At 41.9% G+C, this 26,195-nt stretch overlaps 1 long non-coding RNA gene across 7 annotated transcripts in view; it reads right to left on the reverse strand.

Annotated features, from left to right (window-relative positions):
- Nucleotides 1-396: 396 nt before the first annotated feature.
- LOC110152170 (uncharacterized) overlaps nucleotides 397-26,195 on the reverse strand; it is a 212,334-nt gene continuing 186,535 nt past the window's right edge. For 2 of the 7 annotated variants that reach the window (XR_011485132.1, XR_011485135.1), the window contains 5 exons: nucleotides 22,971-23,063; nucleotides 19,897-20,036; nucleotides 16,304-16,430; nucleotides 11,372-11,514; nucleotides 397-9,301 (listed from right to left, as the gene is read on the reverse strand). This is a non-coding gene — a long non-coding RNA (uncharacterized lncRNA). Of the gene's footprint in view, nucleotides 10,358-11,371; nucleotides 11,515-16,303; nucleotides 16,431-19,896; nucleotides 20,037-22,970; nucleotides 23,064-26,195 lie in introns of all 7 variants that reach the window. The other 5 variants (XR_011485137.1, XR_011485136.1, XR_011485134.1 and 2 more) reach the window with 5 other exon arrangements.

Raw genomic sequence — 26,195 nt, forward strand, 5'->3', positions numbered from 1 at the left:
GTAAAATGCTCAAAAAGCACCTTATGCTCAAAAGAGAAGTTTGCCCAAGTTCACACAGATGGACTTACTTGGGTGTGGAGCTTGTCAGCTTGTCCAGGCGCATGTTTCCACTCCACCAAGGAAATGTGTACGTTTGCAGCCGGTGCCAAGCACAGGAGACTGATCTGGATCCTTGAAACAAATGGTATCCCCCAAAGCCCCCTCTTAGGGCCAGTGGGCCTTGAGCAGTGAGTTCCTTGCAGCCATCCTGGCCATCATGGCCACGTTCTGATAGGGGAAATGCTGGGAGACCAGTATCGCGAGAGCACAGCCTCACGTTGGGCGCCAAAGTCTTATTAGAGAAAGTGGGTCCAGCTGCTCTCCACTTAAAAGCCAATAAAGAGCCAAGACTGATGGAAAGGAAAGTTTGCTTTATTTTGCAGGCCAGCAACCTGGTTGGAACGGCAAACTCCTGTCCAAAGGCGGGCTTCCCTCACCTCACCCTGCCACCCACAGTCAGTCGAAAAGAAATTTTATAGGCAGAGGAGAGAGGCTATGGGCAGAAACAGCACAGTCATCTTGAAATTGGCCATGTGGTCATCTGAGCAGTTTCATTTTGATTGTTTTAAGTGCAGTTAATCTTTAGTTTCAGGGTCGGTTTATTCCCATTTCTCTGAGGCCATTCCCATTTCTCTAAATTATGGCAGCTTATGACATGGCTGCAGTCTGGTTATCATGAGGTTAACTTCTTCAGCCTGGTAGGGGTTTCAGTATCTACAAAACAGCTCAAAAGACATGGCTTAGGATACGATCTACAGCCCTTGAAGAGGAACTAAAGGTTCTTGAATTTACTTAATGACTAAACTATTATTATTTGGTCTCATTTTACTGTTTCCCTCTATTTCTGCATTTTTTCATTTCTCTGATTAAATTTTTCATTTGGCTAAAGTTTTCTACAGGCAAAAGGCAGGTTGAAGACATGAGGCAAAGGATCATAGGGTCCTGCTCTGTTTCATTAGGACAATTCTTTCTGTTCTTGTGGCAGAAAAGAGGTTAATATTTCATATCTCTCTGGTGAATCAATAAGAACACAATATTGCAATGAAAAATGGGCAAAGAAAATGTACAATCACAGAAGAGAATAAATATCTATTAAGCACATTTAAAGTGATCAACTAAATGACACTTTTATTCACATAAATGCAAAATAAAATGTGCATGACCATTTTTTCTCCTTTTAAATTGGACACGTTCCCACATGCCACATGTAGAAAGATCCCACATACTGAAACTTAAAAAAAAAAAAGGACCACAACTAACACCCCAAGCAGCCAAATAAAAACATTAAATAAATAAACAAATTTGACAAATTAAGGGGAAAAGATGCTATCAGTTTTGGCTAGATTTGGAAAAGTCACTAGAGGAAATGTAGTATTATATTTCACAAATAACACTGCAGTTTGTTTTGAAAGCCTTAATTATGTGCCTTCTCTTTGATTTTTCAATTAGCTTTTCAGGTATTTTTCTCCAAGGAAATAAACAGTATGTGGAAACATTTAACTATAAGCATATTCACTGTAGTGCCCTTTATAATAAGCAGATTACAAAATAGTACTGTAGCATGAAACCAATTAGGTTAAAAAGAAAGTTTGTGCATAGAAAAATACTAGAAGAAGATATACCAAAATGTTAGCTGTATTTGGAGTGATAGATTTCACAACCATTCTTTATTTTCTTTGAACTTTTATACATTTTCAAAATTTTCTTATTCTAGGTTTTTAAAAGCATTTATTTATTTTAATTGGAAGATAATTACTTTACAATATTGTGATGGTTTTTGTGATACATCTGTATCAATCAGCCATGGGTATACATGTTTTCCCTCCATCCTGAACCTTCCTACCACTAGGCTTTTTTAAATTTGAAGATGACTTTTAAAAATTCATGGCCAACTAAGTTTCACAATTTCTCTAACTTTGAAGTCCAGTCCCACATTCTTATGACACAAATTTTTCTTCCACAGCTGTGAGTGCACAGTCTTTTATGCCTATAATTAAGCCATAAGTGAAAAACGGGAGAGAGTGGAGTTCTGTCACATCGTCATCCACAGAAATGTACACCCAATGAACAATATGAACATACACCAGAAAGAAAATTGGGTGGTATTTTTCCAAGTATTTTTCATGTTTATACATGATATAGAAACCCTCTTTGAAGTGAAGTGAAAGTCGCTCAGTTGTGTCTGACTCTTTGTGGCCCCATGGACTGTAACCTTCCCAGGCCCCTCTGTCCATGGAATTCTCCAGGCAAAAATACTGGAGTGGGTAGCTGTTTCCTCCTCCAGAGGATCTTCCCAACCCAGGGATTGAAACCAGGGCTCCCGCATTGCGGGCAGATTCTTTGCTATCTGAGCCACAGGGAAGTCCAGAAATATTCTTTACCTAGCAACAAACAGCAAGGGCAAAATTCAGCATATAAATCAGTCATGAGTTTCATAATTCACATTTGGCATTGACTTTGAGCTTCAAAATTACATCAATATTTGGGAAATATGTTGTGAACTGGTAAGCAGAGAAGCTGTACATCCAATTTTCTCATCTTTGCATTATTTCTTCTTTTGGAAGGTCATTTTTATTAATGTCATTCATAATAATGGTGAAAATGGTATATTTAAAAGTAGTAAGAAACATATTTTCCCTTTTTCTTCCTGGAACTCTGAATAGACTTTCCTGTGGTTGCTAAGCAGATAGGACAACACTATGATTTACCCAGTGTTATGTTTATAATGTCATGCTATGTGAATTCTAAACACATGTGAAGAATGCATTGAATCTAATAGCACAGGCAAAGACCATACTCTGCTAGCCCATAAACTTAAGTTAGAAAGTTTAGATTAAAGGGGAAATTTCAGCTTAAAGATACCAGATAGAATTATAGTGGCTGTATGGGGAACTTTTGCTACATCCCATAAGATTTAATTATATTTGGATCAAGTAAAAGTGAGTAAATTTAACAAGCAGTTGTTTTGACTGAAAGATCTTCCAGACTTGGAAATGAAAAAAGGGGCATAAAAGGTGTCTCCCTCCTGATTGGAGAACAAAATAACCCCTTTGCCTGGACATTTGCAGAACATATTTGTTCTCTGACAGGTAGAAATCTGTAGAATTGCTCTGGAGAATTATTTGTCCTGTTTCATTCCTGTAGACAGCTGTATTTCACATCAGCAGACAGAAATGGGGTGAATTTCACTGAAATAACTAAAATATGAGAGATAAAGGAGTTATATACCTCACTAACATCTAGAAGACTATCAAAACATGCAGAAGTGTATTTTACTCACTTTACGGTTGGTGTGAGATTTGTTTAGTATCTAGAAAGCAAATGTTTAAAAATAGAGACCTTTCTAAGCATAAGCTTTTGAGAATGATCATTTTCTCCTCAGTTCAGCATTCCTTTCCACCTCAATCTTGTAGAAGCACTTCAGAACAGAACCTGTTAAACTTGCAAAACTTGTCAGTGTGAAGCTTGATGCCATCAGTCAGGCATTTTATCAGTTTTTCAGTTCACCTGAATCAATAACAACCATAATGTTTACAATCAGACAGGCATACTTCATTTCCTGACCCAGTTACAGGTAAGAAAGACCTGGACAAAGCCTAGTAATGGAGAAATGGGCAAAACCATCATGGTATGTGCAAATCAGCTAACCTTGGGCCTGGAAGGAGAGAGCATAGACTCTTATTTCCCTGATGTAAATTCAGAGGTGCAGAGAGGAGAGGTGACTTCAGAATGATGGAATGAAGACCACTGGCACAGCTTTGACATAGAGCAGACCTTCCGTGTCAACTGGTTCTGCCATGCATTGCTTATTGCTGGGCCACGTTGAGCTCTCCAAAGCTGACCTTTTCTCTTCAAGTCAAAATGGAGCAGTTGGTTTCTACTCAACAGGATTGGTATAAGGATGAATGAAATAATCTTTATAAAATAGGCACTTAAAATGGCATTTTATTAACAGTGACAACACAATTAATATGTATTTGAATGATATTAGCTTAAACCTCATTATACTCTTTACCTAGTATTTCTAAAATGTATAATAAAAATGGGAATCTAGAAATCTCAAGAGCATAGTGGAGAGTAGTGTGTTCATATGGGTGATGTGGTAATGACTTGAAATAAAAGGCAATGTTTTGGTCCATCTAGTTTTCTGTGGCTACAGAACATAAGATAAAGAGGCAACCTTCGAGGTGGTGGCATTAGAACAAGTGTATCCAGTCTGCAAACCAGTAAGAACATGGACCATTTACGGTAACCTGAACCCTAGGCTAGCATTCCTTTTGCCTTTAGACCAAGTTATTCATTCTGTAAGACTTCCCTGGTGGCTCAGTGGTGAACGATCTGCCTGCCAATGCAGGAGACGCAGGGGTTGAACCCTGGGACACCACAGTGAAAGGACCAAGTCCTAGCTGCTGGATGGCCAAGAAATTTCCAATTCTGGCCAATGCAGAAGTCTAAAGCTAATTGAAACTATTTTTTCACAGTCATTGAAAATGTAATGGGGCATTTCTGAAAGTAGAATATTTGTATATAATTGGACAATGTGAATGCAAAATTCCAAATTGGAACAATACAATTCAAATATAAATTCCGAATTGGAATAATACTTTGTTAAGAGGATGCAAAATACAACCAGTATAATGAAGATGACAGAATCGAAAGAAAGTGAACACCCTGGAGTTAGAATCTCTCTCTAAGAAATGTAGAAGGATGGTCAGTCAATAGATACCCTTCTTCTATTATCAGATCCCAGCCACATGGTACTTGTGGTTTTGCTTTGAATATGTTTTAAATTTCGTGGACAATTTATTTCATTAGAGTACAATTCATGAACAGTTCTGGTCATAATGTTACTGGGCTGCTAGCCAAGTTATTTGGTTGCTCAGCTCTAAATAACAGATTCAATTAATTGAAAGATGCACGCTTCCATCTTTTGCCTGGGGGACACCTGCTGGTCCCATGGGGAGGAGGCTGGCTTTGGAGGATTAGTCAGCTGGAAGACTCCCTGGAGAAGTAATGACCTAATTCAGAAGCGCTGAATTGTTAGTCACATCACTTGTGAAAAGTTACTTATTGTAGGGGCAATAAAACCTATGTCACAGAGGCAAGAGTGTTTGTCCATAAAAGGCTGGGCAAGGAGGAAGTTTCTTGAGAGAAACCTATAAGGTAGATACTGTTTTGAACTGCATGATAAGGCAAATGAAGAGACAGGGCCTTGGTAAGAAATGACATACTGGTGACAGGTTTAGCTAGCTTAAAATCTATTTGCAAGAGATGAGATTATTTTGATTAAAGTGAATTAAGACTAATCCTCACAACACAGCTGATCTCTCAAAGACTGAGAGTACTGAATCATTTGGCCTTTGCTGCATTAAAAATGATACCAAAATTTCATGGTTTGAAACAATGCTTTTTCATTATTTCTTTTGATTCTATGGCTTGGTTGGGAGATGCTTCTGTAGGTCTGGTTCGGGCTTAGTCACATGGCTGGGGGCTGGGCTCTGCTAGGACAGCTGGGTCCCCTTGCACAGCACGTTCTCTGTCCTCAGAGTCACCCTCCGGGAGACTGCCTGGGGCTGTTTCACGTGTGACTTCAGGGTTCTAGCAGCAACAGAGGGCAAGCCTAACTCACAGGCTCTCGGCACACCTCTGCTCACATTTGCTAAGTCACACGCACAAGCTCAGAGTAAGTGGGGAAGGGGTCTTCCGGGGTCTGCATAAAGGGTGATAAGAGCAAATCCAGGCCATTAATGCCACCATCTATCACAGACATGTTCAACCATCTCTCAATAGGAATGTCAGGATATCTGAGAAATATTGACAATCAGAGTAGAATTCAGCTAGATCAGTGCTGTCTGATACAGATACATGTCATTAGGTGTGTGTGTGTATGTATATATATATATATACATATGTATGTATATATATATATAAATGGGGCTTCCCTGGTAGCTCAACTGGTAAAGAATCCGCCTGCAATGCAGGAGACCCCGAGTTCGATTCCTGGGTCTGGAAGATCTGCTGGAGAAGGGACAGGCTCCCCACTCCAGTATTCTTGGGCTTCCCTGGTGGCTCAGATGGTAAAGAACCCATTTGCAATGAGGGAGACCTGGGTTTGATCCCTGGGTTTGGAAGATCCCCTGGAGGAGGGCATGACAACCCAGTCCAGTATTCTTGCTTGGAGACACCCCATGGACAGAGGAGCCTGGCAGGCAACAGTCACTGGGGTTGCAAAGAGTCAGACACGACTGAGTGACTAAGCACATAGATATAAATATATCCATACCAAGTGCTTCATGGCTTCCTGTGGCTGGTTACTGTTGCATTGCTGAGCACAGATGGAGATTTTGACAGATGCGGCAAGTGGGAGAAGGGGGATTGTAAGACTGGGACTGATGAACAGTCTGTATGCAGGGCAATCGTCTTTCTCCCAGCCATGCACACAACCTGGCAGTGAAGGGTGGGAGGTAGGGGAGCGAGGCTCTGTATAAGAATGAAAGCCCATAATATAATCCATCATGTTAATAACTTAGAAGAAAACAAATAACCATACTGAAAGATTCTTTTTGATAAAACTCAATATGAATTACTAATTAAATCAACAACAAGAACCCTAGTGAAATAAGAGAGAGGGAGAGAATTCTCTCAGTGGTAAAGAATACCTAAATCAATAGCCGACATTGTAAGTGGTGAAATAACAGGCACGTTCCTGGTAAGTTCAGAAGTAGTTTACAACAATGACCTGGAAGGCTAACCAGTGAAACTGGAGAAGAACCTAAGTTGAAGAGTAGAAATATTGGAAGGAAGAAGCAAAATGGCTGGGGGGTAAGGGGGTCAGGTTCATTCATAACAGCATATAACAGCACAATTAATTTAGTAGGATTTCTATGACGTGCAGGATTAAAAATGACTGCAAATTCTTTGCCACTTTGTCCATGAATAGGTAAAGTCTAAGTAATTTCCCTCCCACATTGGCTGGGCTTGCCATGGCCAATGAGACCACCATGCGTAACTAAACAGAGGCTTATATAATGGAAGTTGCCCAAGTAAGTAAGCTAGTCTTACTACTTGTAAGGATGGATGGAGGAAGCCTGGAGGCGAACCAAGGCATCCAGTGCACAGTTAGCATCGAGGCCCCCTGACAAGTGAGCTCATCTCGGACTTTTCTTCTCAGCCAGCTGAATGCAGTTGGAGGAGTGAGCCCAAATAAGACCAGAGGAAAAGGCACTCACCAAACTCTAGAGAAATAATAAATAATGACCCATTAAGTCTTAGAGTAGTTTGTTAGGCAGAATATTTATCTGATAAAGAACACTATTTTAGAAACCATTGAATTGCATTTCCTTATAACAAAAGGATACTGGAAACTAGGATTAGAGAGTTTCAACAAGGAATGACATTGGCAGGCTTGGTCCAGGAATCTAGTTTCCATCAATTTATTAATTTATCTGTTTTTTCACCAGGTTTTCATTGAGTGCTCATGCTGAGCCTGGTGCTAGCAACAGAAAGATCAAACCAAATCTGTTTAGAGGGCACGATAGAACTATAAATGAACAGTCACGATTCAGAGATAGATACTGAAAGAAAAGAATGTGTGAAGTGCTATTTCCGGGGAACCCAGGGTCAGGGTGGGAGGGTCACAGAAGTGTCGCTTGCAGTGGGCCATAAAGGATTAGTAAGATGTTGTGAGTCAGAGAAGGTTGGGAAAGGACAGTCCAGGCAGAGACAGAGGGACTGAGAGCCAAGAAACGTCTAAGTGAAGCCTGCTCTGGGAGATCGTGAGCACTCAGCAGCCTAGTTACAGGAGGACTTGATTTGGTTTGCCCTCTGCCCACTGTGGGCCTAGTTCTTCCAATCCACTTGTGATTGACTTCCCCCAGAGAATCCTAATTGCAGCTAACTTATCACCAACCTTTTTGCAAAAAGTTCCTGTAAAATTTTAAAAAGCATCTGTAAATTTAAAAGGTCACGTTTTGCAATATTTTGCTAGAGGGTTCAGAATTTATACCTTGCCTCCTCTCTGCTGTTCTGCTTTTAATGTGACATACGTTTCACTGCTGATTAATTTTATCCTAATAGATAGGTGAACATAATTCCCAGTGTGACTTTTGAGGATAATCTGCACTAGTAAAATGAACTGATTTATTTCCTCCTGGGCAGAAGATGGAAGAGGAGAACCCCACTAATTCACAAATACTCTGCTTCACCATGTCCCATTTTTGTCATCAAAACATGACCTTTAACTTCCATGCTGTGAATCTGAGTACCATTTACTGGAATTTGACCCAGTGTTCCTCATTGTCTACACTGTCCTCTTTGTAACTAGGGAAATGTGTTTTTTGGGAATTTTAAAATTCCAGTCTATAGTTAATCTTTTTATCCTTGTAGATAAACAGGGAAAAAATGTATCAAATATTGTTTTTATTTTCACTAGCCCACATCCTTATTCAGAGGTTGTGCTATTGACAATAATAAGGAAATCAGGTTCTTTCCTAAACACTTGACAGATTACTTGTTCCTGGTGAATATGGAAATAAATAGCTCTTATTTTAAGGCTGGATTATACTACTCCAGTGCTTTAAGTTAAATTGGATAGAATAGCATATCAAACTACTTGTCAATAGAGAAGGACATATCATCTTGTCTCCTTATTTTGTGAGTTTAAAATATGTACACACTGTCAAACATACTTCATTCTTCTCATTTCAACGACTTTTAAAATTCATTTAGTTTGCTTTCATGTTTTTCGTTTAAAAAAATATGTCCTTTTGTTTATTTTTTTGTAAATTTTCTTGAGTAGTGCAATCCACTCTCAGCGCCCGCCATTCTAGACACACACTGTTATTCTGCCAGGTATTGTGCTGGGTTCTTAGGAAGAAGAACATATAACTATCACAGGGTGTGACGAACCCTCTTCCCGGAACACAAGGAGCAGGGGACGACTTGCAGAAAGCAGCTGGAGGGATACAGATGAGCTGGTGCTTGAAAGATGAGACTTTCCCGGGACGATGAAGCACGCAGGCGAGGGAAGCCGTAGGAAGAAAAGCACAGAGGAGTGATTCTTTCCGTGTGTAAGTGTGTGTGTTTGTGATCACATCATCACCAGCGCTATGACACTGTTAAGGCAGTTCTGAATGAGATCGCATGCCTGCTGAGGTGTGCTGTCTTCATTCTTCAGGAAACAGAGGTATCAGCAGTTTTTAAAGCAAGGCAATGTCATGTTCTGGTCTGTTTTTGAGCCATCACTCTGGAGTAGAATAGAGAACTGGGAGAAGTGGGGTGAGATAAGAGGCTATTTATTGTAATGCTTAAGGTGACACATTTTAAATTTAGAGGCAATTATTTGGCACTTTTATCCCCATAGTGAAAAACCACTTTCTAAAAAAATGTTATTATACAGAGAGAGGAATTTCAAATTACAGGTAAAGTTAAAGATGTTAGTTAACTTTAGGAACTATTCTGCCTACTATAAAATTGAGATTATGTATCTTTATGGTATCTTCCATAAAGAATTGTAGTGCTGGAGAAGACTCTTGAGAGTCCCTTGGATTGCAAGGAGATCAAACCAGTCAATCCTAAAGGAAATCAACCCTGAATTTCATTTGAAGGACTTGATGCTGAAGCTGAAGCTTTAATACTTTGGCCACCTAATGGGAAGAGCCAAATCATTGGAAAAGATCCTGATGATGGGAAAGCTTGAAGGCAAAAGGAGAAGAGGACGGCAGAGGATGAGATGATTAGATAGCATCACCAACTCAATGGACATGAATTTGAGCCAACTTCAGAGATAGTGGGGGACTGAAGAGCTTGGCGTGCTGCAGTCCATGAGCTCACAGCCAGACAGGACTTAGCAACAGAACACCACCACCAAACAATAAAGAGACAATGGCAGCTGCTGTTTCTTGGGTGCCTACAGTGTACAAGGCAAGGTGCAAAATACTTAGCTCATATCAATTCATTTTATCCTTTTGTGACGGGATGTGAAATGTGACTTTTCCTGTGTTTTCCACGTGCTTGGCAGGTTCTTCAAAGCTAGAGAACAATAAAAGCCAGACTATCTCTGCAGAACAAGTTCTGCCACCATAACCCATCGAGCACCTCCAAGCTACACAACAGAAAAAACCCACTAAGACTTTCTAGGAGAGAGTATTCCTTCAGAGGGAGTGGCGCGCCCACCTCCCAAAGCCCCACATCCACACTGGACTCCACGGACAGAGCAGAGGCCAGCTGCATTCTTTCTCAGCACGGGGTTGTGACACTTTTCTATAGCGCTGTTCTTCCTGCCTCCGGATGGATTTCTGAGTCATAGCACTCCTTGTCCCTTTCAGATATTAAACAGACCGATAGCAAAACGTTAGCCACACACTTAGCTCACAGCCTTTCCCCTCCCCAGGCCTGTCCCGGCTCAGGCTGGGAAGCGGGCAGTGTGGCCAGGAGAGGGTGAGCACGGCTGTGTTCCCTCCCCTCCGCTCCGTGCCCCCTACTCGCCGTGCCCCTTCGGGATTCAAGGGAAGAACGAGAAGAGCTGAGAGGCCATACGGGTTGGATCTGACTCGGACAGTTATAATCTGCGCCCTCAAGTGTGGCAGATGGCCAAACACTGGCTGCTTACCCCCGGGAGCCTTTCTGCAGGGATCTTGAAGACCCCGCTGGGCACAGCCAGCTCTCATTCCAAGCTTGGCCCTCTGACTGCTACCCACCTGACTCCCTGCAGGTCAGGACCGCTGCCATCTGCCCGCTCATGCCCAGGTGGCCTTCTCAGGCAGAGATAGGAGCTCCCAACTACCTCATTCACTGATCCCAGTAAGTGTAAAGCTTGGCAAGAGCTGGAAAGAAAAACTCTGGAAAACACCTGTCAAGGCCCAGGATGACAGACCTGCAATATATACAGCTGATCTCTGGTTCCACCTACTGGAATAAAGTGGTACTTCATGCTTTTAAAAGTTCAGCTATCACCGTTGTCTTTAGACCCAACTGTTATTGGGTGGCGTTTTTGTCTGTCATTATTAATGTAAACACACTTTGTATTAATAAGAGTTTAGTTAGGTTAACTCTAAAATGTGTCCCACCTGAGTGCTATGGGAAAGTGAGGAATTGACTTGCAATAATTTCCTCAGGCTACACCAGTGAGTTTTACTGCTCGCATTGTTAGAAATTAATCCCTGTTACGCATCATCCAGAACACAGGGCAGGACTCGCAATGGCTCCTGTCAGACCACCGACGGGGCATTAGGGTGCTTATGTGGCATGGCTGGGGTGTCCTCTGGCTCCACCCACCTGGTCAGAGACCTGGAGGCTCTTGCATATTTACCTCCATCTTCTGTGTGATGCTTACCTTGGCTTCACTTTGCACAGCGGCACGACAGCCTTTTTTACAAAACTTCTTTATTCGGTGTTATCCTTCCACTTGTCAGCAGGTGTCAGCAAATCTCAGGAAGTAAAGTACTCTGTTCCTAGATGTGGCCTTTTGTCACTAAACTGGGGGTGAGGGAGAGGGATAAGGACAACAGATAGTGATTTATAGACGATACATCAGAGTGCCTATATCAGAGTTTGCTAAGGCTTCCTTGAAACAGGCGGAGTGTCATTCTTCAGAAATCCCTTTGGGTTCAAAATACCAGGTATGTCTTCCGGGGACTCTGTCACTTTTGGTTCTTATATTGTGTACACTTTGCAGGCCACGGCTTACTCAGCTGTGAAAATGAGAACAAAGCCTTGACCTGCCTTTCAGGATGAAGTATCACAGAATGTGTGAGCTTCTTTTTAAAGTCAACTATAGGGAATTCTCTGGCTGTCCAGTGGTTAGGACTCTGAGCTTTCACTGCAGGGGCCTGGGTTCAATCTCAGGTTGGGAAACTAAGATTCCACAAGCCTTACAGAGCGGCCAAATCAAACACACAAATAAAGTTAACTATGGTACCCTCTGGGCTTCCCAGGTGGCGCTAATGGTAAAGAACCTGCCTGCCAGCAGGAGACACAAGAGACGCAGCTTCGATCCTTAAGTCAGGAAGAGAAGTATTCTTGTTTAGAAAATCGCATGGAAAGAAGAGCCTGGTGGGCTACAGACCATGAGATAGTAAAGAATCGGACACGACTGAAGCTACTTAACACACACCTGTACACACGTGGCACCCTCTAGAAGTAGGGCATTAGTAAAACATTTTTGGTGAGAAACTTGATTCAAATTTGCATTCTGCCTGTGGCCAGTGAGTTCTTGTGATGGTATCCAGTTCTATGGGAGTCTGAGTCAAAGGTGGGGAAGGTTAATAGTTTCTTGTAGCTGCCGTAACAAATGAGCAAGGAAATTTACTCACACAGTTTGAAAACTAGAGGTCTGAAATAGTTTCCATTCGGAAATTCAGGGAGAATTCATTCCTTGCTTCTTCCTGACTTGGGGGGTTTGTGGTAGAGCCTGAGAAATTATGCATTTCTAACAATCTCCCATGGAGAAGGAAATGGCAACCCACTCCAGTGTTCTTGCCTGGAGAATCCCAGGGACGGCGGAGCCTGGTGGACTGCCGTCTACAGGGTCGCACAGAGTCGGACACGACTGAAGTGACTTAGCAGCAGCAGCAAAAATCTCCCAGGTGATGCTGTTGGTCCGTGGACCACACTTTGAGCAGCAGGTGTAAAGCACTTGGGGTTTTGTTTTTTTCACAAGAGAAAATGGATTACAATCATTTCTCTTCTAATGAATATTCAGTTCACAAATATCAAATTTATGCCCCGCTGCTTTGTCTTCCTGCCTTTCTGAAGACACTGTAAGTTTTCTTTTCAATACTGAATCATGGTATAATCTTTCTGAAGACATTTTACACGGCAATTAAACCTGGCACATGTAATACCAACAACGCACATAATCCTGCTGAAGTGATGACAACTGCAGTGGCTGTGAACAAGTTTGCACATGCGGGCAGTGACAACTAGGTCACGTTGTTGCCTGCAGGCCAGCGATTGTAAGATCATACAGGATATATGCCAATTTCAGAGAGTTCAAAGATGTCAAAATGTGAAAAAATGTGCATCTTAGAATCAATGCCAAATGGAAACTATTCTTTTTGTTTCTTTCTTTTCTACTCCTTCTTTGCTCTTAGCTTGAAATTTCCATCAGTGATTGATTTCACAGAATCTCTGCGGTCAATTAGTTTTGCTTTTGGGGGGTGAGTTCTCTACCCCATTCAGACCCATCTAAGGTTCTACATACGTGGTCAGGGCAGTGCCACCCCATGACCTTGTTTGAGGGTCTCTGTCACCTTCCAGCCTGGCCACTCATTCTCTTCCTTGGAAGCCTCTGGGGGTCCATGAGTCATCATCCCTCCTGAATACCTTCTTGGCATGGCCCTACCTTCTCTGAGCTTCAAAGACCAGTGTCCTGCTGACAGGCTAGGAATGCACTGAGCTTCACACAAGATAGATGCTTGGAAAATGTCTGTGAACATTTTAGAGTGATAAGCCCTGCCTGATCTGTGATGCTTGAACATCTTGAGTTACGGAGGATTCATTTTATCACAGGAGATTATGGACTGCGTTAGTCAGCTTGAGGTGAGGTGGGGGTGGCAATTTCCATTTGTGAGCAGTTATGCTAGGAATTTTTCTCACAAATTCACATGTTATCCACCCCTGACCTAGAATGGAATAGCATCAGAAAGAAGGGACAGAGTAAGTAAACATGTGATGAATTTAATCTCTAGATCCACATTTCCCTCAAATATTTTCCATGCAAAAACATTTGCGTTTCCAGAGATGAATAGGTGTGCCAAAAAATGACTTCCCCGACCATGTGAAGTAAACATACACCTCCACTTACCTCCCACTGACCTCAGCTATAAAACTTGGACAGAGTACAAATCAAATACGTTTGGGAAATTCGGGGATAAACAAAGTTAACTAAATAGGTTTCTTTACCGCACAAACCTGGATCATCTTTTTTTACCTTAATATTTGCAAACTAGAATCAAATAGATATTTGAGGTAAAAAGGGGATGCCTTCATACTGACAAATGATGCACTAGGTTAGGATAACAGTCATGATGTCTATATATTTTGAAACCTGGGTCATCTTTATTAAACTCTAAAAGGGGCCCATTTGTACTTAGTGTTTTGCAAACAATTTGATTATGATTTTTTTTTCCTCAAAGAATATCCCAAGAGATGTGCTGCCTATTTCCATGTATTTCCTCATGTGCATTAGATGGATAAGACACCACACATAGCTTACCTTGAAATCATACTTTTTAAGACAACTGTTATATTTTGGGGCAAACAACGTGTCAATTCATGGTGACTTTAGCTTGGCTAGCAGATGGAAGGCTATATACATGGTCACTTCTTGTAGTTTCTTATTATACCAGACTTCCTTTTTTCCCCTTTTGAATGATTCATGTAGCAATAATTAAAGCAGTATACAATGAGATTAACTTCCCTAAAACTCAGTAAGTTTGATCGACCAAGAGGGCAAGGAAAATAAAAGTAATGAAGCAGCTTATAATTGTACAGAGTTGCGTAGATGCATTTGGCACTGCTGGAGAGTTGATGTTGAGCAGATTGGTAACTTAGAGATATTTCTCTAATGCTGTATTGGGGATGCCAGAAGAAGACAAAACCAACAAAGCTTTGTTAGAAAACATACTGAGAAAAAAAAATCAACACTTTGAAGATCACATTTGCTCAGACATAGACTTTGCTTTCAACACTGCTCCAGGAAGGATTAAGTATATTAGATTTTTTGCAAAGTAACAAATTATCCCAAACACAGAAGTGACTAAAACATAGCATATACTGTGTGCAGTATATAGTATGTAGCTCTAACTTATCACCGTCTTCCTGTTAGTGATAATTTATAACTCTCATCCCCATCTCCCTACTCTGGAGAGTCCTCCAGGCTCTGCCCGGGTCTCTCTCTTGCTATACCACAGAGCAGAAACTCTCTCAAGGCAGCAAGCTGGAGCAAGAGTACGCTCACCTAATTTTTCCTTATTCTTCAGAGATCACTGTCTTCCATTGTCTGAAGACCAGTGTCTCAAAACTGTTCTGTCATATAGTTTGCTGATTTTGTTTGCGTGTGTGTTTGTTTCAGGCAGTAGACAAATCTGACATTGTTTCTCCACTTTAAGCAGAAGCAAAATCCCTCAACTGCACAGTGCCTCTTTAACATGAATAAGACGGGTTCGATCCCTGGGTTAGGAAGATCCCCTGGAGAAGGGAAAGGCTACCCATTCTAGTATTCTGGCCTGGAGAATTCCATGGGCTGTATAGTTCATGTGGTTGCAGAGTCAGGCATGACTGAGCGACTTTCGCTTTCACTGAGTAATCAATGTTTTACTGATGAGGAAAGTGAGACACTGAGAGGTTAAAGGTCACAAAGCCAGTCCACGCCCTAATCACGAGGCCGCCTCCTGTCCTCACAAGAGAAATTTTAGTGAAATCTTTCGAATACAGCCCAATACTTGGCTCTCGTTATATTTATAAATGCTAATAGGAGTCAAATCACAATTATGCTAACCTCTGTGTCTAGTTCTACTGTTGCAAGCAATTATGGTCAATGAGCTCAGTTTATAAGCTGAAATTTATTAAATCTAGCAACTTAAATACTCCTCTGTTTTAGGAGACTGCCTCTAACATTTTTGACTAAAACTATTTACTTTAAAAATATCCTAATAAGATACAAAAAGGCTTTTCATCTTTATTTTCCTTTGATAGAACAGAAAAGGAAAACATGCCTGGAGTCAGATTTTTGGCCTATCTATTAGATAACAAGGACTCTGTGAAGCTCTTCAAAAATATTTCAAAGAATGTTTTCTGAAGAAACATGCCCAGCTCTAGCTCAGAGCAATAAAGGAACTGTGGAGGCCTTGAGTGAGAGAAATCTTATATTCTGGACGCTTGGTGGCACAGGTAGCTGGTGGAAGACAATTAGGGCAGGAAACTAAACATACATGAGATCCTTTATATTTACTTTTCATATGTTTATTTGGATACCCATAAAATGCAGATATGTTCAGTGGATTTAGAACTAGCTTTAGGCAAGATTCTCAAGTGTAACTTATTCTCCTTGGTAAAATAAGAGCTGTAACTGACAGGGTCTTGAAGGCACTTGCTTTTCCTGAGAGTTTATGACCCTCTGGTCCCCAAGCCCACCCTTCTAAGGCTCAGGACTTCATGCTGGCCTGGGTTCCCAGAACCTACCATGTGGTGCCTTGCAAAACCCATCACAGAGGAGACTGGCTCCAGCCAGTGTTCCAGCTTCTCTCCTAGAGTCGACATTTACCTTCTCTCTGGCCTGTTTCCTTAAGGCATGATTTCCCCCGGTTGATCGGATGAACTAACACCAGGAAGTTATCCCTTGTATTAGAGGTGTTCGGTAGAGTGCAAGCAGGAAGTGCATCCGATATTCACTGGATGAGGGAAAAACAATATAATTCTTATATATATTTATTATTACTTCATCTTTTTGTTATTTATATTTTGTTCCAGATGGTTAAGAACCCACCTGCAATGCAGGAGACCTGGGTTTGATCTCTGGGTCTGGAAGATCCATTGGAGAAAGGAATTGCTATCAACTCTAGTATTCTTGCCTGGAGAATACAGTCCATGGGGTCACAGAGTCAGACACAACTGAGTGACTCACTTTTTATATAATGTGCATAATGTACTAATTATAATAGTACACATATGCAACTAAAATATATACACATGTCACAGGATATATGTAGTATAGTACATATATATAGTCCTAACTTTTCCCTAATTGTGTGAATTTCCTTTCTAATCAGTATATTCTGTGAATTCATCTTAGGCTTTCCTTTGGCCATCATCTTGGGACTTACTATTGCTTCTCTCTTTACTGGTTCCTCTGTTACCTGGATCTCTTGTTTCCTTTTTCTGTGTCTATTTCCGGTGTACCTAGCTTCCTAGAGCTTCCAGTAGCTTGCTGAAGAGAGGTAGAAAGGTACCTCTCTAAAGGCCTTGTATGTCTGAAAACACCTTGAGTGTACCTTCACAATTAATTGATAATTTTGCTGGATATACAAATCATCCTTCCTCAGAAATTTGAAGGCATTGCTTCATCATCTTGTAGTTTCCAGTTGCTATTGAGAAATTTGATGCCATTCTGATTCGTGATCCTTTGTGTAAAACCCATTTTATTTTTATTTTCATACTGGAAATTTTCAAGATTTTCTCCAAACATTCCCTTTGAAAAGTAACCAATGTGCTGAGCTCTAACATGGTAGCTTTTACTGTGAACATATTGTAGGTAGAGTCACAGGATATGTGCTTTTTTGTATCTGGCTTCTTTTACTCAACATTGTGTTTGTGAGATCCATCACAATACACAGCAGTAATTATTCAGTCTCATTAATGTATGAAGTTCTGCTGTGCCAATAAAATACCACTTATGCATCCCAAGTGTTCATTTTGTATATCATCTATTTTTGCTTTATGGATGCAATATATTGCCTTATCTCCATATTAATATTAATGAAATACTTTTTTCTCACTCCCATATAGTCTTTTATTTATTTTATATGATTTCCTCACATAGTCTGATAATCCTTGGCATCTTGCTCATTTATGTATGAGATGCTAAAAGACTGATGCCTTTAGGACGCCGTGCCCATGGGTGGTCTTCACTGTAGGGTTAATTTGCTACACTGTTTTCTTGGGGGTGATTCCTAATGTAGTGCCTTTAGTTTTTCTCTCCTTCTCTTGAGCTGCTCATGTTCTTTTTTATCATTCATCATTTTCAGCCAAAATCTAACCCTGACTCCCAGCACTTTGGGAGCCAGCTCGGAGAAGTTGGGAGAGCCTCTTCATTGGTATGTGACCCCATTTTCAGTATGCCTCCCAACCTCCCACCCTCATCTCCCATCCAAGACTGTTTTTCTGTTTGTCCCTGTTTGGAGAATACACCTTGAGTGTTCTCCTGGTGAGGGTAAGAGATTTTGCCTGCTGCTTGGATTAGGGGAGGCCACCTCGGGGCCAAACTAACAACTGATTTTCTGCTTTATCTCTGTCTCCACCTCCGTTTTCAGAAGTATCTGGTGCTACCAGCTTCTGATTTTGGGAGGCTTCTACAAAGTAAGACAGGATTTTCATGGCTGTGAATTTTTTGCTCTCTGGCTTCCAAAAGTTTTTGTTCTTGTCTCCTCTCTCATTGTCCTTTGCATTTATGTCTTTGAAAATCTTTGTAGTGTTATTTTGCAGGGCTTTAGGAAGAGGTGGAATCAAGAAGGTGTGCTCAGTGCTTGATTTTCACCCAAAATTCTGGTCTGATAATTTTTTGAACTCAACTGTCCAGCATTCTGATTTTGAAAAAAGGCTCCAGGACCCAAAGAAGAAGTGATACTTGTGCAAACATTTATAACTATTTACTTCTGTTAATATTTATGTGCTTATTCACCCTTTTTTCTAGGTTGGCCTGATAAATTTTGTTTCCTGTGCTTATCAGGTGGATTAACATCCTGGGTTTTTAAAATATTTTCAAAGTACGGCACCATTTGCTGAATTATCTTCTAGATTCCTTAGGAATCTATTACTGCAGGAAGAAATTTAGAAGAATCATGTTTTTGATGCTCTCCAAATCCACTCACTATATTAGTCATTTATGACAACATGGATGGAATTCAAGGGCATTATGATGAGTGAGATAAGTCAGAGAGAAAGACAAATACTGTATGATATCACTTGTAAGCGGCATCTAAAAGGAGCTGAACTTTTAAAAACAGAGAATAGAGTGGAGGTTACCAGGTGCTGGGAAGAGGGCGATTTAGAGAGATGCCATTTAAGGCAACAAACTTGCAGCCAGTCAATAAATAAGTGTTAGAGATCTAACACACAGCACAGAGATTAAAATCGACAGTACTGTATTATAACCTTCAAAGTTGCTAAGAGACTGGATCTTAATCATTCCCACCACAAAAAAAGAATGTTAATTATGTGACGTGGCAGAGGTTTAGCTAATAATATGATGGTTAATGCTCTACAATATTTGTAAATGTATCAAGTCCACGTGTTGTACAGTTTATGGCTGCACAATGTTATATCAATTATATCTCTGTAATAACACTAAGAAAAAAAGATTAGGACAGACAGAGACAATCTGAAAGTGAAAGTCGCTCAGTCGTGAGCAACTCCTTGTGACCCCATGTGTTGTATAGTCCTCCAGGCCTATATTCTGTCCTTCAGACCTGAATTCTCCAGGCCAGAATGCTGAAGTGGGCAGCCTTTGCCTTCTCCAGGGGATCTTCCCAACCCAGGGGTCAAATCCAGGTCTCCTGCATTGCAGGCAGATTCTTTATCAGTTGAGCTACCAGGGAAGCCCAAGAATACTGGAGTTGGTAGCCTATCCCTTCTCCAGGGGATCTTTCCAACCCAGGAATCAAATGAAGGTCACTTGCATTGCAAGCGGATTCTTTACCATCTGAGTTACCAGAGAAACCTGAGACAATCTGGGCATGCTAATAATAACTCTCTCCAGTTCTCCAATATCAGGAATAGTCAATGAGATCTGATTTTTGCTTTTTTTTTTTTTTGCGTCTAGGTGGCTACAAATGAGTGCAATTGAAGGATCACTCCAGCTGGAGCACTAAAGGAAGCCATCACCAGAGCTTTCCCAAGAGAATACCATAAGGAAACACAAAGGTTATAACTTTGACCAAATAAAATCAGAAGTGTCTGGCAGCATGATAACTCTCTGTGTTCCTACAGTCACCTTAACACATGCGGCAAATCAATGTTCCCGTTTCTAAAGGGCAGGATCTGGAACATTTTTGTCTGCAATGTTGTCCTTTCAGGTGTGAAATCCTCTGGTGTTTCTACAGAGCAAGCAACATTCCACAACTTGAAAGTTTCTGACATAACCTTTTAGGGTCAAGCAGACACTCCCAGCTGATGCGCATTCCAGAAGACTGAAGTCAAGTTGTCCTTTTCCCTGAGCACAACCAGGAGAACAATTCCAGGCAACCAACGCACAGCAAGTGCGACCTAGTTCTCCTTTTCTCCTTGGAGGAAAAGAAAAAGAAAAAAAGAATTGAATCTGGGCCAGGTAATAATGCAGTCCACTGGTTTGTGCCCAAGATGCTGATTCTGAGAGTTGCAGTCATTTCCAAAAGATGATCTGTGCCTGGAGGAAATGCATAACCTTTCTCCCAGTTTGTCTTTTAGGGATTGATTACCTTGGAGTCACCTCTTTTTACCGGCAGTAACACCCCCAAATTAGTCTCCATTCACAAAGTATCTCTGATGCTGCCTCCCTGGGAAAACTTAAAAGCCTATTTAACGAAAGGAGAGCCTGCTGCCAAGAAGTCAGCCTGGGAGAATGGCAGTAATTAAATGATGATAATATTTAGGATCCTGCAGGTATAACAAAGGCCCCTTTCTTTGTGTCTCAGGTGGGGACACGTTAACACATTGCCTCTGTCTGGGAAAGGATGTAGGCCAAAGAGGAACAAAACCATCGTGGGGGTGTGAGAAAGAGGAACTGGGGAGAGCCTTGTGGCAGGGGAGGGGTGGCGACTCCTGAGCACTGGGGGAGAGACTGAAGCTGGGAGGTGGAGAAGTTTAATCTTAATATTCATCAGAGATGGGCCCCGTGGCGTTTCAGCCTAAGATATATTAGAACAGGTGAGAGATGAAACAAAGCGAGTTTTCTGTTCCGTGGTATGGTCTGTGGGAGGCAGGGAAGGGAGGGAGGCGGGGCTGGGGAGGAGGGTAAGGGAAAGAGAAAGATGAAGAGAGGTTTATTTGAGTGAATCTTGCATGGTACACTTGGCTGGAGATGTGAAGATGCTAGAGCTCTTGGCAGAGCCTCACGTCATAGTCTCACAGCGGTGGGGAGATGGAAATTTGAGTCTAATAACCAGCCTTTCCTCTCTCCAGTTGTGTGATCTCCTGCACATCACTGAACAATCAGCTGTAACTCCCTCGCGAAGGGGAGCCGGCTCAGCCCCTAGCCCAGCAGCCCACCAGCCAGACGCACTGCAGATGGACACCTGGGTGCCTGGCCCTGTCTGTGAGCACCAGGGTGGGCTTGTCTACTGAGTCGGGTGGTCCAGAGGTCAGTCTGATGGGTGCATCCTGTTAATCTAATACATAAGCAAATCTGTGCCACTTCTTTCAGTGGAAGCAATTTCATCTTTTCAGCCCACAAAGAAGATAAAGAAAATGCACAGCTCAGGGCTCAGGGCCAGGGTTCCAAGCATGTGGGGAAGGGGCCTGAGTTTCTCATTCATCTCTGCCAGAATCTGACAGATTCCATCCAGGAAGCCTGAATCAGCCTCAATCTCAGATCCACCTATTCCGCTCCCCTCCACTGCCCTCTGCCCCGCCCTTCTCCCCTTCTCTCTGGTGGGGTTTAAGTCCGGCTAAGCAATCTGAACTTAAGCCGGCCAGGGTGCAAAGACCAGGTTGCTGTTTGCAGTGTTTGTCAAGATGCCCTGTTTTGCAGTTAGGAGCGAGAAGGGCGGTGGGAGGAAAAAGAAGAGGAATTTAGCCAGAGGGTCTTCTCATTTTATAAAAGCAAGTCTGACCTGGGATCCCACATTGTTTACTTCTTAAATGAACACAAAAGAAAGAAGCCTGAAATTCCCCAGGGATGGACAAGGGAGGGCTGGGAAGGTATACAGGAAAGAACAGACAAGAATTCTTTTTTATGCTTCCATTATTGCTGTTTTTTTCTGTTTGTAAATATAACACACATTCAGTATACAAAGCTTAGAAAACACACAAAGGAGTCTAAAAAGGGAAATTAAAACATTAACAATACTAAAACTCAAAGGTAAACACCATTAACCTTTTGGAGAATTTTATCATTTTAGTATACATTTTTCTTTTAATAATCATTAAATATTTAATGGCCTACTGTTTTCTTTTAAATCATTTTATGGGCATTTCCCAAAGACATCACAAAATCTCCAAAAATTGTTTTTAAATTAGTTGATTCATAATTCTTTATATGGATAAAATATGTTTTTTAAAAAGCATTTCATAATGTTAGCACTTAGGTTTTTCTTTTTCCTGTTATGATAGAAAAGCTCTGGTAAACACACACACACATATAGTAGAATATCACAGAATGTATGAATATATGAATAGAATAAAATAGAATTATTTTCTAGAAGTATGTTCATGAGAGTAGAATCATCAAATTAAATTCCCTAGCTGTGGGAATTCTGTGAAGAACAGTCTCACCCTTACACATAGAGGGCTCCAACATCTCAGGGTTGTAACAGACGGCAGCTCATATATCGAAGGTCTTCTCTGGCTCACTTGAGTGCAAGTGTGTGTGTGTGTGTGTGTGTGTGTGTGTGTGTGTGTCTGTGTGAATGTGCACACGCACACATGCACATGTTAATGAGTGCACACATGCATGTGCGAGAATTCTAGGAGGGGAGAGTGTGCACCTGAGCTGTTTCAGGTGGACTCCTAATTCAATATGACTGTATTTTTACAAACACCATGTGAAGAGATTAACACGCACATACATACACACAGAACTCCCTATGAACTGGTGTTGTGTTGCCACAAGCCAAGAAACTATTAGAAGCCAGGGGAGGGGCCAGGAACAGCCCTTTACCTAGCACCGCGAGAGGGAGCAGGCCCTGCTGACACCCTGATCTTGAATTTCTAGCCTCCAGAACTGTGAGAGGATATACTTCTGCTGTTTAAGCCACTCCATCTGTGATCCTCTGTTAAGGCAGCCCCAGGACTGCGCTAGTGGTATAGAACCCACCTGCCAATGCAGGAAACATAAAAGACACAGGTTCGATCCCTGGTTCGGGAAGATCCCCTGGAGGAGGGCATGGCAACTCACTCCAGTATTCTTGCCTGGAGAATCCCATGGACTGAGGAACCTGGTGGGCTACAGTCCATGGGGTTGCAAAGAGTCAGACACGACTGAAGTGTGTCTGAAGCACACAGGATGCTAATGCACTTACCTTCCCCAGGAGCTCAGAAGCCTGCTAACCTTGGAAGGACTCCTGGCCTCTTCACAGCTCTGTTTTGTAGAGAACGACCAACCAGAGTCAGGCCTGATGTAGAGACAGGGAGACTGTGTCTCAAGAGAGATGAAAGGATTCATTTGAAATTGCTTTCTTATAAAATTCTTTAAAAGAACAAAGCCAAGAAAAGTTAACTCTGCCAACATGCCAATGTCTGCCAGCTGCTTACCTCACATGCAAGGCTCCTGACCCACCTTAAGGCTGGCCTTGGGGAGGCCTGCGCTCAGGGGTGGAATGGCCACAAATGAGTAGTAGGTCAGGGGTGTCGAAGAGTAACACCAAGCCAAGTCTTGCTAGAACACAGAAGGACCCATTTGGGTCACTAAAACCCACCAATATAAAAGGGTGTATACACCTAAAGTATATATGTTCATGCCATAAAATACCAAAGAATGCCTTGAATTTTTTTTTTTTTTAAGTATTTTTTACCCTGAAGGTGGAACTTCCCAGGTTCCCAAATTCTTTAGCAAGCATCTGGATCAGAGTCATGTTTTAAGTGCCCAGTCATGAGGGATTAAACATAAAAGATGCTAAAAGAAGCCTGCAAGATAAGGAGGACCAAGCAGGCTCTGGGGTCAAAGCATGCAGCTGGAGTTTGAGCTCCGTTCTCACTAGAGGACTGACATTAGGCATGATGCCTTAACATTTCTGAGTCTCGTCTATAAACAGGACAACCAACACCACCAAGTTCCAGAGGATCTGAAAGGAGTGATGCAGGTGGAAGTGATTTATAAAGGGCGAAGTCGCTAAGCAGCACAAGCAGTTGGGTCCTAGGTGTGCAAGGAGGACAGTTCAGAATTCCAAGGCAGCCCTGCACCTGGGAGTATCCTGGCGCAGACCACTGAGTGCACACTGATCTCTGACTTGGAGACACGAACTATGGGAAGGATTTGGGGAGATTAAAAACTGAAATGTTTTGCAAATGTGTGCATGTTTACTTTCTGGGAAGAGAGCTCAGGGGTATAAGAGTATGTGATCACCTTCATCTTTCCTCCTGAGGGTTTCTTTGGAAAGGGTGTGCCTGGTAGGATGGGGCACGCAGATAGAACAGTAGGGAAGAAAGGAGCTGGGGCACCTTGAAAGAAGTACAGAAAAAAGTCTGGACACCTGTATCCATCAAATCAAATGATCAATAATCTCTTCTAGTCTTCTCCACCTTACATAACACCCTACCATACTTACCCTTCTCTCCAGCAGGTCACCTTTCTGTGACTCTTTTTTACCCCCTGAACGCTTAGCCTGTGTCTTTCTGGGAGGAAGGGGAGGTGACAGTAGTGTCAGGTGTTTAATGGAGTGTCATTTGTGTCTAAGTCCCCCTCGCCTTATACTAGAGCTGGGTGTCCTCTGATACCCGTAAGAGGCTGTGGTGTCAGAGGGCGCTGTGAGGGAGTCAGACTGCCGCTGCCCCGTCCCATTCCCCCAGGAAGACATTTGAGAACAAAGAGTGGCTCCTGCCAAGCTTTGGGTGTTTGTCAGGAGGATGTAGGCTGGAGGTGGAGTGAGCAGGGGAAGGAGGAGGGAAGGAAGGTGAGAGGGCTGTGACTCACTCCAAAAGAATTGTGGTTTCTCGGGGGCTGGGAAAGCAAACGCAAATGACCTCAAATTTAGCTAATAGAGAACATTGATTTCCTTTGTGCAGCACAGCCAAGTACATTTAACTTCTACTTAAATATTGCTAGCAAGAATGTTTCCGCTCTTATATTCAAATTCCGTTTTTAGGTCACCTTTAAAATTTCCTAGCTGTCCCTTTGAGGAGCTGCATTCAGCGATGATGTCTCAATCAGGCAAGACATCTGACTGTTAATTATGCGGCCAATATGCACTTGTTCCTTCCTTTTTCAAAGAGTAGAGAGAAAAAAGGCAGACATTCATTCCACACAGCTATTTTATTGTGCTGTGTTTATAGAATTGCTGTATACATATGATCCCATCTCTGGCAGTCTGCCTCTGGCTTACCTGTCCACCAACCACTCAGCCAAGCCCAAGGATGGTATTTATCAGGAGTGGGAAAGCAGCAGCTTAATAACCGCCACAAAAAGAGCAAGAAGAAAGTGTTTTCTTTTTTGCTGGCTCCCACGGTGGCACCACATTATAATTACAATTTTGTATTGTCTCTATATTCCTTTAATCTGACTTTAGGTGACAGTCCTAAAGCAAATGATGCTCTTACTTTCATTTGCCTAATGTTAAAATGTATACAGAATTTGTGAGCTGACAATTATTAGGAACTAAAGAATATTTTACTCTCTAAACTAATTATCACTGTCGTATTTAGTCTCACAATAGGAAAACCCTGACATCCCTCCTCCATGGAAGCTGTCTAGGAAACGCATCTCAACCACTGGAGAAATTCTCATGCCATGGATGTTTCTGGCTTCCTGCTATTTTCTCCCTTGGGCGCCCCTCCCCCTCCACCCTAATGAATATTCAGCCTGCATCCTTCATCCAGGAATTTGAATAGGATGCTTCCTGTTTTTCCTATTAAAGATTAACTGTTGTTCTGTGTAAAGAGGATTGTTTGGTAAGACCTTGCAGCTGGGAATTCCTGTTTATTTTTCATTCTGACCCTGGTTCTGGGGACAACATATATCCCATAGTTTCAAAGAAGGCCCAATGCTCTGTTAGCCCTGACTTTAAATATAACCTGCCTACCTCTTTCATCTCACTGTGAGAAATCCAAAGTCAGGGACTAGGTCTTATTTAAATGCTCTTTTCTGGTGCCCCACATAGTACCCAGAACAGAGCAGAAGCTCAATAAAATTTGTTGAATGGATGAAAAGTCATAGTGATTATAAGTTCCAGACAGAAGTGGTCATAATCATCCATTGTCCTCAGGCTAGAAAAGGATAAAGGTAGATGAAGATTCATTTGTGCCCATTGTCTGTACTTTCTGGAGAACTGGTGATTACCTAGGCATGTTGAAGCATGAACCAGTGGATCCTGGAATTGGATTTTCTTCTGTCTTTCCCAACAGTAGATTTTCTCACGTTTCTCTCAAGTGCTTAGTAGCTGCCGCAGATTTGCCTGGTTACAGGGGCTCCATGGATCATGGATGCTTTTCCTTGTTTGGTGTATACTTCAGAAGTCAATCACAAAGGATGTTTTGTGAACATTCAGTGGTTGTTACCTGGCTAAACTGAGATGTTCTGGAAGAACTAATTT

This window comes from Odocoileus virginianus, chromosome 32, assembly GCF_023699985.2.
Source record: "Odocoileus virginianus isolate 20LAN1187 ecotype Illinois chromosome 32, Ovbor_1.2, whole genome shotgun sequence".
NCBI lineage: Eukaryota > Metazoa > Chordata > Mammalia > Artiodactyla > Cervidae > Odocoileus > Odocoileus virginianus.